The 18,663-nt window shown below is 36.5% G+C and overlaps 1 protein-coding gene and 1 pseudogene across 1 annotated transcript in view; both read left to right on the forward strand.

Annotated features, from left to right (window-relative positions):
• Positions 1-18,663, forward strand: part of LOC133515617 (uncharacterized) — a 1,004,237-nt gene that overhangs the window by 374,006 nt on the left and 611,568 nt on the right.
• Positions 4,924-7,870, forward strand: LOC133530808 (uncharacterized; annotated as a pseudogene).

The following is an 18,663-nucleotide window of genomic DNA, read 5'->3' on the forward strand; positions in this document are numbered from 1 at the left end:
TTCAGACGTGACTGTAGTATTATCTGTTTTTACCGTATTTGTGAATTATTTTATTAGCTTTACATGTATACATTTTATTTGATTTCGCTTTTAAATTTACTGACTTAATGCAAATATGTCGTTATGCTTGCCAGCGAGAGGGTCAGAGGTGTGGGGTTAGAGTCGGTGTAGCTTTATTTGACGTTCATAAGCGCATTGTAATATGCCTACTTGAATAATCAACTATATTTTTTTTTTCCCGGGTCCAATAAGGACGTACCCAGGTCCAATAAGGACATACCCGGGTCCAATATCTTTATCTTATCTTAAATAAATATAGTAAGAATTGTAGGAAATGAAGAAACAAGTAAATTATTTTTACAATCTTTTATTTACTTTCACCTGACCGTTGTCTGTTTGTAATCAAATCTTGCAAGTTAAATTTGACCCACTTCCCGGTTTCCGATGAAGCTGAAAATTTGCATACATATGTAAGTCGGGTGACAATGCAATATTATGGTACTATCGAAATGATCTGATGATGGAGACAGGAGGCGGCCATAGGAACTCTGTGATAAAACAACGTAACCTAATTGTGTTTGGGGTTTTTAGAATTGTCTCGATGAGTATTGATTAGAGTTACTTGTGGAAAGAAAAGTACAGTCAGCGATAAAAGCTTGCACCAAAAATGAAATTTTTGCCAAAAACTTATTTTCTATTTACTTACCTACTTCCGGGTAGAATTTTTGTAGGAATGCTGCTTATATTATCTGTAAATGTTTTCTCAGAACGGTATAGTTTTTGTGATCCACGATGACGTGCAAGTTTGTCAAATCTAACCTTTAATCTCATGGTAATAGGAATCAAGGAATGCGTCTTCGTGAATGACACGATGTATATTAAAAAAATCGTGTCTATTATAATTAAATCGTTTGCGCAACCGTACCTTTACTGGGCTGTTGCTCAAAGGCACGTTACCACTGAGAAGATAAACTTTTAAGTCGCATTTCTTTCAAAGAATATTAACGACGGGCATTAAAAATAGAATATTTTTACGTTCCACCATAAAGCTGGTAAGCTTCTTAGAGCTGCCGTAGGCTGGGATTTAAAAAAAAAAACATTATTTTTAGCAAAAATCTTTGATAAGTTAATCTTTGTAAAATGTATATATTTATAGATTTTTTTACTCCCTACGCAAAAAGAGGGGTGTTATATGTTTGACGACGATATCTGTCTATCTGTCTGTTTGTTTGTGGCATCATAGCTCTCGAATGGATAGACCGATTACGATGCGTTTTTTTTACGTGAAGCGAGTTTAATTGGGGTGGTTTTTAGCTATATTTGACAGAAATCGATCCAGCAGTTTTAAGGATTTTTTTACCGTGGGACTTAGTCAATTTGTGTAAGAATGTCTCTATAATATTTATTTATTTATTATTTATTTTTGCATATAGCATAGGGGCTGTTTACATTTTTAATTCAATAGTTGTTTCACTGCTGTAATGAAATGGTATTGTGTCATATAAAAAAAAAAATATTATTCCTATTTATTTATTTATTTGATCATCTTGGTGTTTAATCCTCCGTGTTGTTCCTTTATTGTTGTTAATACTCTACAAAAACCATCTATGATGCGTTCATAGACCGCAAGTTGCGGCCAGCATAAAGAGATTTTTTTTGTTATAACAAATTTCTTATCTGTGAAAATGTTTTTAACGCATGATATTAACGTCGATATTGATTTTATAATGACATTCAGATTACAAACATCTCTAAAAACTAAATAACTAAGTCGATTTGGCCTTATATGTTACATATTTTATTGAGTGTTTGATCAATAGCAGTTGTGACATGCGGTTCCTGAACACATCATAGACCATTTATAATGTGTGTTGATATAAAGCAGTCAAATAAACTACAATTACTTGCTATATTTTTATGGTGTTTAAGTCAACACTAATCCATGTTTCACGCCAACCAATCGTTTCAATAATTCATATCAACTTTATTGATGTGCATAAACGAGCTCGCCTCATAAATATCTCCACATAAAATACCTCACGAGGCTACCTCAATTAATGTGCGACTCGAGGGACGGTCAATAAATTAACAATTAGCTACAGCTACAACCGCCAATTATACTGACAAAATTGTGCCGGGTAATTATTGATGATTATTCAATAATGCGAAATGACAGCGATTCGATACTGTACAGCTCCGATAATGTTGGAACAATACTTTAGGTTTAGGTTATTTATAGGAAAATGATTTTAAAACAATAACCCTCTTGTTAAATTATGATTTTTTTATGGTAGAGGAGGCAAACGAGCAGACGGATCACCTGATGGTAAGCGATTACCGCCGCCCATGGACACCTGCAACACCAGAGGGGTTGTAATAAGTAAATTGTTTTACATACATACATACATAGCATGCATGCATATGCGTACAGAAGCTACGGAGACTGCTTAACACCAGGCGGGCCGTATGCTTGTTTGCCACCGATGTAGTATAAAAAAAATTGTTTTAATTTTTTTGTAATAACCTCTGCATATTAGAACTTATAACAATGTAACATTGTAGGTATTGACTTATGTATATAATATTCTTGTGTACCCCGTGTGGATGTATGTACGAGTATCAACGAACCTGCCCGTGAATGAATAAATACAGATTCACTCAAGTTACTGATAATTTTATTGTTACTAACTGATAACTTTGTTTTCCGCTTACTGCTCCTAGACTAGCTACTTTAGATTAAAACATATTATTATTAAGGTAGGGCACTCAAGGTCTATTAATTAACACATTACTTATTTTTACATTATTTTTTGTATAAGACTGATTGTTGCCTAAATAAAAATAAAATAAAAATAGTTATATTATAAGGTGTCTGCGTAATAAATAAATTGTTTTAATATTTACGTGAGGTGGCGCTTGGCCGACTGCGGCCGACTTCTAACTCAAAAATGGTCACGTTTTCTCATATGTTCTGCCTCTTTCGCACTCATGGGATGTTCATATACGTGATGGCTTCCCTTTTGCACACTACATTTGTCTTTAGTAGTAAACGTTAGGTCTGTTGCTTTGACAGTGTGGTAATGTGATCATTCATGTCAAAATACTATACAAATATGACGTTAATAGTGATACTCCTTGACTTTACTCCAGGGTTGTCGTTGAGATTCAAGATGGCGAAGACGTCTCCAGAATATTTTTTTGTGTTTTGCTCATTTATGTTGTTCAAAGTGTTAAGCTTATTATGCAGTGAACTATCGTGGAAGTGTGCAGTTAATGAAAAACTAATCTTGAAACGCGTTTAACCATGTTTTAATCAACATCCGGCAATCCATCGTGGCTTTTAGTAAAGTCCAGCTATCTCTTTACTAAAAGCATCTACCAAACAACGTCATGCTCTACGAGCACACTTAAAACTTACAACGAAACTTGACATTGGCAAAATCATCATAGATTTGATGGAAGCCATATTTTAAACGAAGAAAAGAAGAAGACTTTACTCCATTTTGTTTCTTCAGGAGTCCGGATTTAAAATAAAATGACCATCGCAGTCATTTTATTTAAAAACCCGGACCGGAAAAAAACTCTTAACACCCGACATCTCCAAGAGTCCTTCATATAACCACTTACATAATTACTACAGACACGTCTATCTCTTTTATCTAAACTGGTCAGAGAGAGACGGGCGTGGAAGGCTGTATCGTGCTACTAATGAAGTCTCGAGGGGCACATCTGTCTTCCCTGTGCTCTGGGTGTTTGTCTTTTTGCGGGTATTTTAAGCACCTTGAGATATGAGCTGCGTACATATATTGCCTACGACTATGTAACGTTCCTTATATTATACCTAGTATATAAATAAACTTATTGTAGTGTTACTGTGTGTGTGTGTGTTCCGGATCGATCCCACCGACTGGAAAGGGAGGCTGAAGACTGCTACCACTGGAGGAAGACCCTGGGTGAGGGAGTGTCTGCATATTATGAAGCATGACTTAAACTCTTTCACACTAGGCGAGAACTGAGGCACCAGCGCGCTTATTTCCCGCCTTCGTCACCGGGCATGACATTGTCCTGCCCGCTATGCGGTCACGGCTGCTGCTCTCGCATTGGACTTACTAGCCATTTATATAAGTGCCGCAATGTTATGGACGCGGTTTAAACCATCATTTTATTGATGTTAAAGGCAAATGATGTTGATGACTGTACTGTTAAATCCTACGGATCCTACCTGATAAGAGATAGAAAAATTGTATGCTTAGGCCGATAATATTGTACAAAAATTCATTCCTGACGCGTATCGTGAAAGCGCGCCTATCTAACATAATGTTTCGCAATCTACGAAACCAGATTTAGTAAAATTAAGGGATTTCTCTATATATTCAATTCCAGCTGAAATTATTAATTCCACCAAAAACATTTATATGTAAAATGTTACCAAGACAGAACCATAAGGCTCAAAACCAAAAGTTATTAAATTTCATTTAGAGCCAAGCTTCTAACTCTACCATACCTATCTTCACAAACTGTATATCTTAGTCAAAATATGTGGCTTGGCCGTTTCCTTACTACAAGAGCTATTATATTTCGTTCGTTTCATTCTTCAGATATAACATTTACCAGGTAGTCCTTTGAACCTACAGGCGACTTTTGCACGATATTAAGAGACAGTCAATTGACTATTGAACTGATTTTTAGTTCAGTCATTCGTTCCCCTACCCTTTCCGTTCGTTCCACCGTTATAGTTGCTCATTCTTTTTTCGTGCACGGCGACGAACGCACGCGCCACTTTAGCTCCTCGGTTACGACAAAAATGTCGAAGCGCACAGCTAAAGAAAAGTTAAATTATTACCGTGAAAAAAAGGAAACTGGTCAGCGCCCCCTCGTTACGCGTCGAACAGGGGGGGGCGGAGAGGTGCTCGCAGGCAAAATCCAGACGGTTCCGTACCGGCTCATGATCCTATTATACAGGAACCACAGTTAAACATCGAAAATCCCGTACCGGAACATAAAAGTGATGTACCGATGCAAGATCATAATAACGGGATTCCTGCACCTGAAAATCAGGCAGATTTACCCTTGTCATCAGCTCAACCCGAGCTCGATCCGGACATGCTGCTGGCTCTCGGGGAGTCGACCGAGGCTAGCCCCGAGTATGGCGAAAAAATCCACGACAATTTAACGAAACTTTGGTTACCGTTACTCAAAAAAGGTATGACGAAGGAAACCAAAGATAAAATACAAAAAGACTATTTGGTTCCCGACAACTGTCGACTGTTACAGGCACCAAAATTAAACGTGGAAATTTCAGCAGCCGTACCCGATATGGTCCGGAACCGAGATAAAAATCTAGCCACAACGCAGCAACAACTCGGCCATGGGATCGCTGCCGTCAACAGGGCCATGGATATACTAATTAAATGTGTCGATGCCAACGGAATCGAAGCTATGAAACACCTCAGTAACGGCTGCCGCATTCTGTGTGACAGAGTCGCATAAAACTCATCACTCCTAGTCTCGATAAGACGTTCTTGCAAGTTATTCAAGATACAGAACGTGATGATACCCTATTTGGCAATAAATTATTGGCGAAAAAATCAAGGCGGCTAAGACCATTGAAAAACAAGGTCTTCAAATCAAGAGAACAGACTTGTAAATTTTTAGGGTTTAACTTTTATACCCAAAATTTGACCATTGCCTTACCCGAAGATAAACGAAACAAAATTGCACAATTGGCTCGTAAATTTCTAAGGCTCCCTAAATGTACCATTCGGGAGTTCTCACAACTCATCGGAGTTTTAGTGTCAGCCTGTCCCGCTGTAAAATATGGTTGGGTTTATGCAAAAAACTTAGAAAGGCAAAAATATCTCGAGTTATTAAAAAATAACGATAATTTTGAAGCTAAAATGAAACCTTCTAGTACCATACTGGACGATCTTAACTGGTGGTTAAATAATATTAGTTCATCAAATAATTACATGAGAAATCCTAATTTTCAACTCGAAATTTACAGTGACGCATCCAACTCAGGTTGGGGTGCGGTTTGTGGGAAAAATAAGATTAATGGCACGTGGAAATCTTCAGAACGAGATTCTCATATTAATTATTTAGAATTACTGGCTGTCTACCTCGGATTAAAGAGCTTTGCAAAAAATATTACTAATTGTGCAATTTTGTTGCGGGTTGATAACACGACCGCTATAAGTTATATAAATCGCATGGGGGGCATACAGTTTCCACACCTAAACGATTTGTCTCGTACAATTTGGCAATGGTGCGAGAAGCGAAATATATTGATCTTTGCATCATATATAAATACAAAAGAAAATATTGCGGATCCAGAGTCTAGAAAAATAGTTAACCCTGACACCGAATGGGAACTTTCGGACAGAGCGTTTGAATCTATAGTACACCGGTTTGGTAAACCAACAATAGACTTATTTGCTTCTCGTTCCAATGCAAAATGCCAAAATTTTGTGTCATGGAAATGCGACCCAGATGCGATAGCGGTCGACGCATTTACAATTAACTGGAGTAAAAAATATTTTTACGCCTTTCCCCCTTTGTCGTTAATTTTAAAATGCCTTAGAAAGATCGTAGACGATCAAGCAAATGGAATATTAGTGTTTCCTTTTTGGCCATCGCAACCGTGGTTCCCCCTATTGCAGAGCCTTCTTAGTTCGGAGATAATGTTTCTCAACCCGAATAAAAACTTGCTTCATTCCCATTACAGGGACTGCCATCCCCTACACAAGGGGCTTACCCTGGGGGTCGCGAAGCTCTGCAACAGTCCTTCAGTCGAAGAGGCTCCCCACCAGAGGCTATAACACTGATGTTGGCATCACTCTCCGACAAAACAATACAACAATACGAAGTTACTTATAAGCTCTGGTGGCAATTTTGCACCGTTAATTCTATTGAAATTTTCAATCCCCCAAAATCGACAATATTGTCTTTTTTAACAGAACAATTTAACAAAAATTGTGCATACGGCACACTGAATAGTCACCGTTCAGCCTTATCCTTGTTATTGGGAGACAGTGTCGGTTCGGACGATTGCGTGAAACGCCTTCTTAAAGGGGCGTACAAACAAAGACCGAACGGTCCCAAGTATAACCATACATGGGACCCTCAGGTTGTTTTAAACCGTGTCTCTCACTGATATCCAAATACAAGTATAAGCCTGGAACTATTGTCGAAAAAATTAGTTACATTACTGGCCATATGCACAGCGCATAGGGTTCAAACATTATCGCTTATAAAAATCGAAAATATTGTTATTACCACAAACGGTGTCAAAGTTGGAATCACGGACATAATTAAAACATCAGCTGTCGGGCGAGAGCAACCGGTCCTCTTCCTCCCATATTTTAAAGATAATGTTTCTATATGCCCTGCTACAACTCTCAGAGATTATATTTTTGTAACAAAAAATAAGAGAGTTGATAGCATAGGACATTTGTTATTGACATACAAGACTCCACATAGACCTGCAACTTCTCAAACCATCAGCAGATGGATTAAAAATGTTTTGTCGGAAAGTGGCATTGACATGACAGTGTTTAGCGCGCACAGCGTGCGCCACGCCGCCACGTCGGCCGCGAGCCGCGCCGGGGTCAGCGTCGACACTATCCGCCGCACAGCAGGCTGGACCTCGGCGTCTACGTCGTTATCGCGGTTCTATAATAGGCCACTATCGGATGAAGGACTCTTTGCGAGATCTGTTTGCTTGCCGAATACAAGTGACAATCCTTAGATAATAAGATTATCGATCATAAGTAGATGATTTTTTGATTATATGAACAATTGTTAATATTAGATGACTGACCAATAAGGTCACGTCAAAGAAGAAAAGAAATATATTGATTTCGTGTCTATATACCTATAGTTTCATTCCACCTTAAGCAAAACTTTAAGACTCTAAACATCTACCTGGTAAATGTTATATCTGAAGAATGAAACGAACGAAATATAATAGATGATCAAACGAACTTCTCGAGCGAAGTTCGATCACTATTATATGAGTCGTTTCATTCGAAGATATAATAACCCTCCCTCCCTAATACGACCCCAAATTTAAAAAGTTTTGCGTTTTCTCTAAAGATAATGAGCAACTATAACGGTGGAACGAACGGAAAGGGTAGGGGAACGAATGACTGAACTAAAAATCAGTTCAATAGTCAATTGACTGTCTCTTAATATCGTGCAAAAGTCGCCTGTAGGTTCAAAGGACTACCTGGTAAATGTTATATCTTCGAATGAAACGACTCATATAATAGTGATCGAACTTCGCTCGAGAAGTTCGTTTGATCATCTATTGTATTACAGGAAAGTATTGAAGAGTGAATACATTTTTTACGTTACGCCTGATGGTATCTAATTTTATTTGTTACGGTGCCTCTATTTAATCAAATTAATAATAAGCATTGTCTCCTATTCCATAAAATAATTATCCATAAGTTCCAGTGTTGTATTTACCTCAATTCCATTTACTCAGATAATTAAATAAATCTCGTATTTTGTGCAATATAAATGTAGACAAAGTAAGAGAACGCTAGCTAGGATGAGCTTTAGCAATATTGTTCCAAAACTATGGACGCGGGTTAACCCTTTTCCAAGCCCCACCAATCTACAAGGTTTTCCCAAAAAATCCAAATGTATTCCAATTAATCCAGCTTTGACGATTCATTTGAAGACAAGTCACATTTCCAGAAACTGCAATCTAATTTGATCCTTAAATCGCAATGCTAAAGTTGTAATTGTAAATTCAATTTTGTCTTTTAAAGTAAAATACAAAAAGTACCTTTTAAATTTGCAGAAATCAGCTCCAAGTGCCAATTCCAACTTTAACGTTTATTAAGTTTTTATTATTCTCACAACAAGTTAGGTATACATAATATATAAATAGCGCTAACTGAAAAAAATGTGATTCCTATTCTCATCTCGACTTAGTATAGTACATTACGATACAAGTGCGAAAAATAGGAAATTCGAAACGAGTGGCAATAAATTAAAACACGACCGAAGGGAGTGTTTTAAATCGACACGAGTTGCGAATTACCTATTCGCACATGTATCGTACAACGTTTTACAGTACATATGGCCCTTTAAATGTTCGACACAGTAACGTAATATGCTACTTCTCGCACTAGTGCTATAAAGTAGCCCCATATGTACTGTAAATGTTATTTAAGTTTACGTACAGACGCGATCGCTTGGACAGGTCTCCACGGAAGACCAGCGTCAAGATACCTGAAAGGTAACTTGACATCAAGCTGAGGGGAGACCTTTTCAGTGACGTTTATATTTTTTTTACTAATAAATGTGTTTCAATATATTTAAGCAACATTGTTAGCGTCCTGAATAAATTTATTTTCTTTCTTTCTATGTGGTCGATAAATCGTACTATGCCTGGAAAAGGATTAAATCCCATATAGCGAATTTAAAATGCATCTCGACTTTCCGAATACTATATTTGCCTGTGTTTTAAATTAATTATACGCGATTTAATCAGTTTCCAAAATTTTATTTAATGAATAGGTTAATATCGCGGTAACCGAAGAGAATAATATACTAGCCAATTTAATTCAAATTTACGTAAATATGGAAATTATTATTGAAGACGATGAATAAAACATCAGTAGAAGAAAGCCTTGGCTCGATTGTTAACAAGAGTTATAAAAATTTGCCCCATACAGTGAAATAACTTTTTTAATACAGTTGCTCAAAAAGTGCTACTTTACGTAGCTGTTTAGCGTGCGGAAAGTTGCATTTCGCGAACTAGTGCTTTTTACTTTTCTACTTGTTCCAATTCATGACTACTTATTGATGAGTGTTAATGTTAGTTTCCTTTAAAAGTCATAATCAACATAAAAACCTACTGTTAATGTAAAAATAATAAATATAAGCATATTTCATATTTTATTACTTACCTCTTCATCATTATAACACGTTTATTTATTAATATTGAATATTGAAAAACCGTTGTTAATAAGTTGTCTGAATGGAACGGAATAGCTGCCGAAACGCCTGTCAAAGCAGAGGCGTTTTTCTTACTGCAAGAATATTTTAAGTTTCCAAAGGCAACATTCGATATTGTTTTTATACAATTTAAATATACGATACACAAATAATCGTAAATAATGATACTTAGGTAATAATAGTATAATATTTTATATTTACAATTGTTTTTGTCTTATAGAACATGCATAAAAAAGTAAGTACTTGTTGTTTTTTTTTATTTTTTCGCAACTGTATTAAAAAACGTCGTTCGATACACGTGCGGAAATGTCATTCTTCACTCGTCCCGAGTCTTGTCACTCGCCTACGGCACGTGGCAAGATATCTCGGTACTCGTGAAGTAATGACATACTTTCCGCACTAGCATCGAAATGTACTATTTTCATAGTTGTCTATTAATAAGTTAATTATAGAACTAAGCTATTGGAAAACATTATCGCACCAGACATGCCGAATATGTGATTATTTGTTGACAAGTGTTTATGATATTTAAAAAAAAAAACAACTGTCAAATTACTGTCGCCCACACAGCCATGATTTGACGTCTATTTACACAAATATACTTACACATTGATTTGAGTACAAAACCGCATTGGAGTGATATTATTTATGATCAGAGCCCGTACTTTTCATGCCGTTGACAGAAAAATGACATCACGCTACATAGAGTATGATTCCAATTAATATTTTCGTAATAATTAATCATTTATCAACCTCCTTACGTAAGTTATACATAATTATACTTGACAATCAGTACAGAAACGTCTGACTTTCATCTTATTGTCACTCAAATAAATAATAGATTATTAATTTATTAAATAATACATATATTTGATTTTTAACAGCGTAACAAGCTTTCTTTTTCTTTAAATTTGTAGTATTGTAGAATAACTCCCGGAATGTTAAATTACGTCATTTTTGCGTCAACGGCATGAAAAGTACGGGCACTGTTTATGATACAATACAATACAAATACTCTTTATTCCACGCCTCAACACATAAAATAATACAAGGGTACAGAAAATTGAAAAGAGGTAAACAACAGGCAGATCTTAACGACATAGAAATTATTAAATATTAATGGTAATTAGACATACTCTCAGGATCAACCGATTAAATAGTTTGCTCCCCTTTCATGTCCAAATCGGAAGCCGCTTCCACCTTACAAAAAATTATAATACAATCTTCTTCTTCTTTGTCAGGGGCTATGTAAGGCTCTACAGCCTAAATATCACTGCGACCATTCCTGATCTATTGTGATCGCCACCTACTACAACTCTCGATGCAAACCTGCAACTTCAAACAGCTGCAGGATCCTCTTGATCTCGAGAGACCTTAACTCCTCCGGACGTAATATGTGTCTGCCCAGGATTGAGTCACGAGTGCGCATTAGGCAAGGGCACTCTGCGAGGATGTGCAAAGGCGTCTCCTCTGCCTCCATGCAGAGTCTGCACCGCCCCATGTCACGTTTCCCCATAGTGAGCATGTGCTTAATTAGGCCGCAGTGCCCAGTAAGCACATACAATAAAAATCCTCTTTATTGCCTAACCTCAAAATAAATGTACATGTAAACATATAATACATGAAGATATAGGTACATAACAGGCGGCCTTATCGCTGCATAGCGAGTAATAATAATGTGTTTATATCTTAAATTAAAAATATTGTTTAAGTTAAATGTATGTGTGAGCCTAATTGATCTCATTTTGACATATCACACGTTTGCATCACATATGTACTTGTATATTGGTGGGAGTAAGATGCGCTGTGAGAATAACAATATCAATACCAAATTTAAACAATTTGAATGCCGCTTCCGGTAACCAATGAAACCATTCGTCCGGAGGTTTGAGGAGGTTTTTGGACCCGGGTATGTCCTTAAACTACGTCCATAAGAGAGGTATGGGCATTGTGAATGTCATCTCGCTCTGTGTGGTAGGGCACAGCACAGCGGATGTCGTTCCAGATCTAGAGTAGAGCCCAACTGGGGAAGTACCTCCACCTTACAGAAAATCGCAGCCAAATAACACTAGACCCTACTCATAGTGTTGTGTTCCTGCCGGTGAGTAAGGTTGCCAGAGCTCAACGAGGGTGGGAGGAGGTTAGGGTCGGCAACGCGCATGTAACTCCTCTGGAGTTGCAGGCGTACATAGGCTACGGATACTGCTTACCATCAGGCAGGTCGTATGCTTGTTTGCCACCGACGTAGTATTAAAAAAAAAGGTATTTCCCGAAGCCCTTGAAATGAGCCGATTCCTTCTAGATTTTTGAAAGACCCGTTAAACCTTTTCAGCCAAGCTAGCCTTTGATCGACGCAACAATATTTTCGTACAAATTACTTTCTTTCACAGTTTAAACTTTGATTTCCAACATCCCGGCTTTGAAGGGGTTTTTGAAAGGTTTTTGCAACGTTATTTGGGCTATTATCTTGTTTTTTTTTGTAAGTATAATTATGTTTACAGAAGTTGTTATATTAGGTTACAAGAAATACACAAAATGGTTATTTTACTCGTTAACACAAATGAGACAATTTACAACTAACAAAAACGGAGAAAGAATAAAGTGTAACGAAATGGCCTCATCTGAGCATGTTACTGGCAACTTCCAGCGCTGATCTTCCGATGAGACCATCAAGTGAGCAGAATCACGGCAGACAACGGGTAATACGGAAAAAATACATAAAATAACATACAGTGGACAAATCGTTAAATAAGAAAAGTTATAATGTTTTCTATTTGTTTGCACCCGTTTAGGACAAACTAGACTACTAGACTAGACTTTACAAATAGAAGGGAGTATTTGATTTTTGCAGTCAGTTTTTTTTTTAAATTATGTTTGTATCGTGTGATTTGGTCGAATTCAATTTCAATTACGTTTTTTGTAATCTTACACAGGCATCATTATAAACTACCAAAAATGCCGCACTAGATAAAAAAAAAATTCAAGTTACAGCTTTAAACTTATAGGGACCGTGCGCGTTGGAGGGTCTGCCATCTTGTGGCCTGAATCGGAACCATAAACATGTACATGTACACGTCACGTGTTTTCTTGTGCATAGTAAGTGCTGCCATCTTGTGGACTATATCTGAACAATAAACATCAGTACCCCTAGTGTAAATATTTTCGACAGCGAAACGTGACGTACGCGTTTGCGTTAAGTGTCATTTTGTATGAGATTTTTGACTTTCCAAAACGTCCCGCTTGGTGCGCTGTTCAAAAACCCATACAAAACGAGACTTAACGCAAACGCGTACGTCATGTTTCGCTATCGACTAAATTTACACTAGGGGTACGGATTTACGCCTCGCGCCAAAAATCTGACGGCTCCTGTGCTGCCTCCTACAGTTCATGCACGCTCCCTACACGGTGTTTTTTTTTTTACTTCGTTAACTTCGGGATATGGCTAAGTACATTTAAAGAGACTGATATACTTTTCGTAAACAGTAATTAAATTAATAGTGTTGTTGTAGCACGGGTATTCTGTTTACATTCAGCAAGCAACTGAAAACTATGATATATCGATGGTAATTCGAATAACTAAACTACTAAACCCTAATAAATATGTAAACTGATTCTATGGCAAGTGTACACGCTCGTAGGGGCCTTTTCAGATGAAAAGAAATCATTGATTAGGTATCTCCAAAATGGAGTTAATTAGAATACCGGTTTCTTTGAGAAAGGCTCAGGAATGCACCCTTGAAATTAACGGACTTTAAAAAATACCGCGTATATTTAAATTGGTTTTGTTTAAGTCAATGCCGATGCCAACGTTGGTTTGAACTTCGAGTAAAGTTAGTTCAAGTGTACGTGAGACTTAGTTCAGTATTTAGTTTTAGTACTTTCATACAACTGCGAGTGAAGTCTCGTAGTGGATAGAGGACAGATTTACAGCCCGTTTCGAACGTACACTGACATTAGAATGATATATTGTAATAGTACATTACGATACAAGTGCGAAAATTAGGAAATTCGTAACGAGTGGCGATAAATCGACACAAGTTGCGAATTACCTATTCGCACATGTATCGTACAACGTTTTACAGTACATATGACTCTTTAAATTTCCGACACAGTTACATAATATGCTAATTTACGCACTAGTGCGGAAAAGTAGCACCATATGTACTGTAAATTACAGTATTTCATTGCAGGTGTTTCCTGTACACCTTGAATATTCGGACCATAATTTAAGTTACTATAATTATGGTCCACGAGTTCTAGACGTACAAGGTGGCCCATAAACACGTTGACAAATTAATTTTTATTATATATTTTCCTTACTTACATATATTTTACAAAATGTCATTTAAATCAAATCTGTATTCATTGAACTAAAATTAAACGTGTTATCTTCAAAATATACTCTTTTTTGATAAAAACGCAAATGTTCTAAATTATCAACAAAAAAATTATCAGCGTATTTTAGGGCTAACCTGTAATTAAGTATTATTATTATTTAACAGTGTTTTATTTACTTTTGTCCGAGTTTTTTCTTCTATTTATAGAAATACTTAGCCATAGAACTACTGCTGTCAAATAATAGTCCCACCTAAACGAAGATATTCGACTTACAGGCCAATTCCAACAATATAATGTGATACTGATCTAACATCGATCATGATCATTCCAATATGAGATGGTTCATATCTCCTTTAGAGGACTTGTTGAATTGGGCATTATGTCAACCTTCAACCAAAAACATCACTTTTGACTCTGACAGATTATCATATTGAAATACATACATACATATAACCACGCCTATTTCCCGGAGGGGTAGGCAGAGACCACGGATTTCCACTTGCTACGATCCTGACATACCTCTTTCGCTTCCCTCACTTTCATGACATTCCTCATACACGCTCGAAATTCAAATATACTTTATTCATGTAGGCCTAGCAACAAGCACTTATGAATAGTAAGACAGTATTACATATAATTATCTTAATCTAATTATCAGAGCAATTTATTGATGTTGTAAATATTATTCCATATATAATACTAATGAATATAATTCATAGATCAAATTTAATACTAAAACTTTCACAAAATATAGTCATACAAAAAAAAATGTATAAAAAATACTAGTCTAGATTGTTTCTAGAATAAATTCTAAATGTCAAACAAATATAATAAAAACAACAAAGGAAATACATGCATTGGAATATCCATTTCATCATCATTATTCAAATATAATAAATAATTAATCATTTCGAATCACAATTAATCCCACGTTGTTTTATCATTCATGTAGTCTTGTGTGGTATAATAAGCTTTAGAAATAAGTTTACGCTTTACATGATTCTTAAATTTATTAATTGTTAACTCAGTAATATGGTTTGGAAGTTTATTATAAAATCTCACACAATTACCCATGAATGATTTTTTAATTTTATGGAGCCGAGTGAAGGGCACGGCGAACTTATGTTTATTTCTAGTATTAATATTATGAATGTCACAATTTTTCTTAAAATCGGCAATATTTTTATGCACATACAGAATATTCTCATAAATGTATTGACAGTGCACTGTCATGATGTCAATTTCCTTAAATTTATCTCTCAGTGAGTCTCTATGGTTCATTTTATATATTGCTTGAATAGCCCTCTTCTGCAGAACAAAAATGGTATTTATATCTGAAGCACCACCCCACAGTAAAATACCATATGACATAATGCTATGGAAGTAACTAAAATATACTAATCGAGCTGTTTTTACATCAGTTAACTGATGGATTTTGCTTACTGCAAAAGCTGCAGAACTCAGTCTATTCGAAAGAGTAGCAATATGGGGACCCCACTGGAGTTTAGAATCTAAAGTTATACCAAGAAAAACTGTACTATCAACTAATTCCAATTCCTCATCCTTCACAATGACACTTGTTTTTACATGCCTTGCATTACTAGTGACAAACTTAATACATTTAGTCTTATTCTCATTTAACAATAAATTATTAACATTGAACCAATTTACTACTTTTGAAATAGCATCGTTTACATCATTGTAAGCTTGTTGCTGTCGTTTGACTTTGAAAATAAGTGAAGTATCGTCTGCAAACAATACTATATCATGGTGGGTCTTTACAAGGAATGGCAAGTCATTTATGTAGATAAGGAACAGGAAAGGTCCCAATATTGACCCCTGGGGTACACCCATAGAGACCAATGACCCCGGCGATCGCTGTCCATTCACATCGACCCTTTGTATTCTACCATTTAAGTAGGACTTAAGTAAATCCAGTGCCGCTCCTCTAACTCCATAACAGTGTAGTTTCCTGATTAATGTTTCATGACAAACGCAGTCGAAGGCCTTAGACAAATCACAGAAGATACCTATAGCATCTCGTGACTCCTCCCAGGCATCGAAGATATGCTTAATTAGCTCAACACCAGTATCGGTTGTCGAGCGACCCCGTGTAAAACCATACTGCTTATTATGCATTAAATTATTGACGTTAAAATGTCGTACTAATTGAGAAAGAATTAATTTTTCAAAAATCTTACTGAACGTTGGTAGCACAGATATCGGTCTAAAGTTAGTGGGGTCAGAGTTGCTACCCGATTTAAATAAAGGAGTTATTTTACTATGTTTCATTAAATCAGGAAACTCGCCGCAATCAACACTGTTGTTAAATATAATTACTAAGTCAGGCGCTATAATTTCTACTAAGGATTTGACAGCATGGACAGAGACTCCCCAGAGGTCATTCGTTTTTTTGACATTAACCGAATTAAACGCCTTTACTACATCGGAGGTACAAACACGTTCAAAATGAAAATCTCCACAACACTCTGGAGCGTTATCTTTTAATAGAGTAACAGCGGATGAGGGTGATGAATTTAAATCCTTAGTTGTGAAAACTGGTACGTCAGTGAAAAAAATTTCAAATTCTGTAGCTACTTCTAAATTGGAATCTATAATTTTGTTATCAATATTTAGTTTAAAATCATTCACTCTGTGTTTCGAGCGACCAGTCTCCACATTGATTACTTTCCAGGTTGCTTTAATAATGTTGGGACTATTTTTTATTCTTTGACTTAGATAATTTCGCTTAGCTATATGACAATCTATTTTAAACTTTTTCGAATATTGCTTGACATGTTCTTTAAATTCATCACTCGTGTTAAACCGCCGTTCCTCATACAAGGCATACAGTGCACGTCTTCGTTGATGTAAGTCCGCAGTAGCCCACTCACTAAAAACTGATGCACCACTAACTACGACCGATTTTGAAGTAAATATCGCATTATAATGATCCATAAAAGTGTGAAAGAATGAATTATACATACTATTTGGACCCATATCGGAAGACAAAAAGGGTACCGCCTGAACTAGACTTTGCTTCATTCTTTCTACGCGGTCCGAGGTTACTGGTACAAAAGTTATTTGTTTTCTCAAAGTATTTTTCCTTAATGTCTCAAATACCATTAATTGACCTAAGTGGTCTGATTCTAAATTACTGATAACTTTTTTAGTAATAGGAACAATATCAGTGAAAATATTATCTATACAGGTTGCACTAGTAGCAGTCACTCTAGTAGGCTCCATAAATGAAGGCGAAATGAAATGACAAACTTAAACTCGAATAGGCGAAACATGGGAACTTCTGGACTATAGTTGGGTTTTACAGTATACATATTAATTCAATGTTGAACAATACAGAACACAACAAAACACTAACTACTTATGCTGTTTGAAACACTTGTAACTAACCAGTAGATTTGCATCAGCTAAGTTTGCGAGTACGTAAACTGCGAGTGGCGCGGACCACGCAAACTTTGAACTTGATTCGCGATAACGACGAGTCCTAAACACAATTACTAATGGCAAAAGCCGGATGCCCGGGGGCAAGACCGCTTCCTCATTTAATCATTTATTATCTAGAACATGCATCGTAGGCATATTTGTCACGTTCCACGGGTAAAGTTACCTTATGGCGGATGGCGCTTCATCATCATCTCAACCATAAGACATCCACTGCTGAACATAGGCCTCCCACTTGGACCTCCACATGTACCGGTTGGAAGCGACCCACATCCAGCGTCTTCCGGCGACCTTAATAAGGTCGTCTGTCCATCTTGTGGGTGGACGTTCTACGCTGCGCTTGCTAGTCCGTGGTCTCCACTCGACCACTGGATGGCGCTTACGCACATTTATTTATTATTTTATATTATTATTATAAAACCGTATAAGAGGTCAATGTGGACAAGACCGGCGTAAAACTTGTAATTGGCTTAATGTTTCTATGTCGCAAACTATTTTGTAACTCTAGTTGTCAGTTTTTCTAAGAAATAAAATAAAATATATTCCGTCATAGGGCAACTCTCGTATTTGTTCACGTACGTCAGAACGTACATTTGTATGTGCGTCGTTAGAAGCGACGAAAGAGTTTGTGGACGGTCTTATCTGATAGACTCTTTAATGTCTGAAAATAACAATTTATTAATAAATAATGTATATACAAATTAAATGTAAGTTACAAGAATTATAACTACTTATAAAATAAACTAATATAACTAAACCTAACTCAAAAAGTAAAATAACTAAAATGTACACTCCAACCCTTGGCCTCTTGGCAGAGTGCCCATCACACAGGCAGCATTTCCGCGCTGTATCGCAATAGCGAGTCTTTGCGCGAGAAAGCTGCCTGCACGA

This window comes from Cydia pomonella, chromosome 2, assembly GCF_033807575.1.
Source record: "Cydia pomonella isolate Wapato2018A chromosome 2, ilCydPomo1, whole genome shotgun sequence".
NCBI lineage: Eukaryota > Metazoa > Arthropoda > Insecta > Lepidoptera > Tortricidae > Cydia > Cydia pomonella.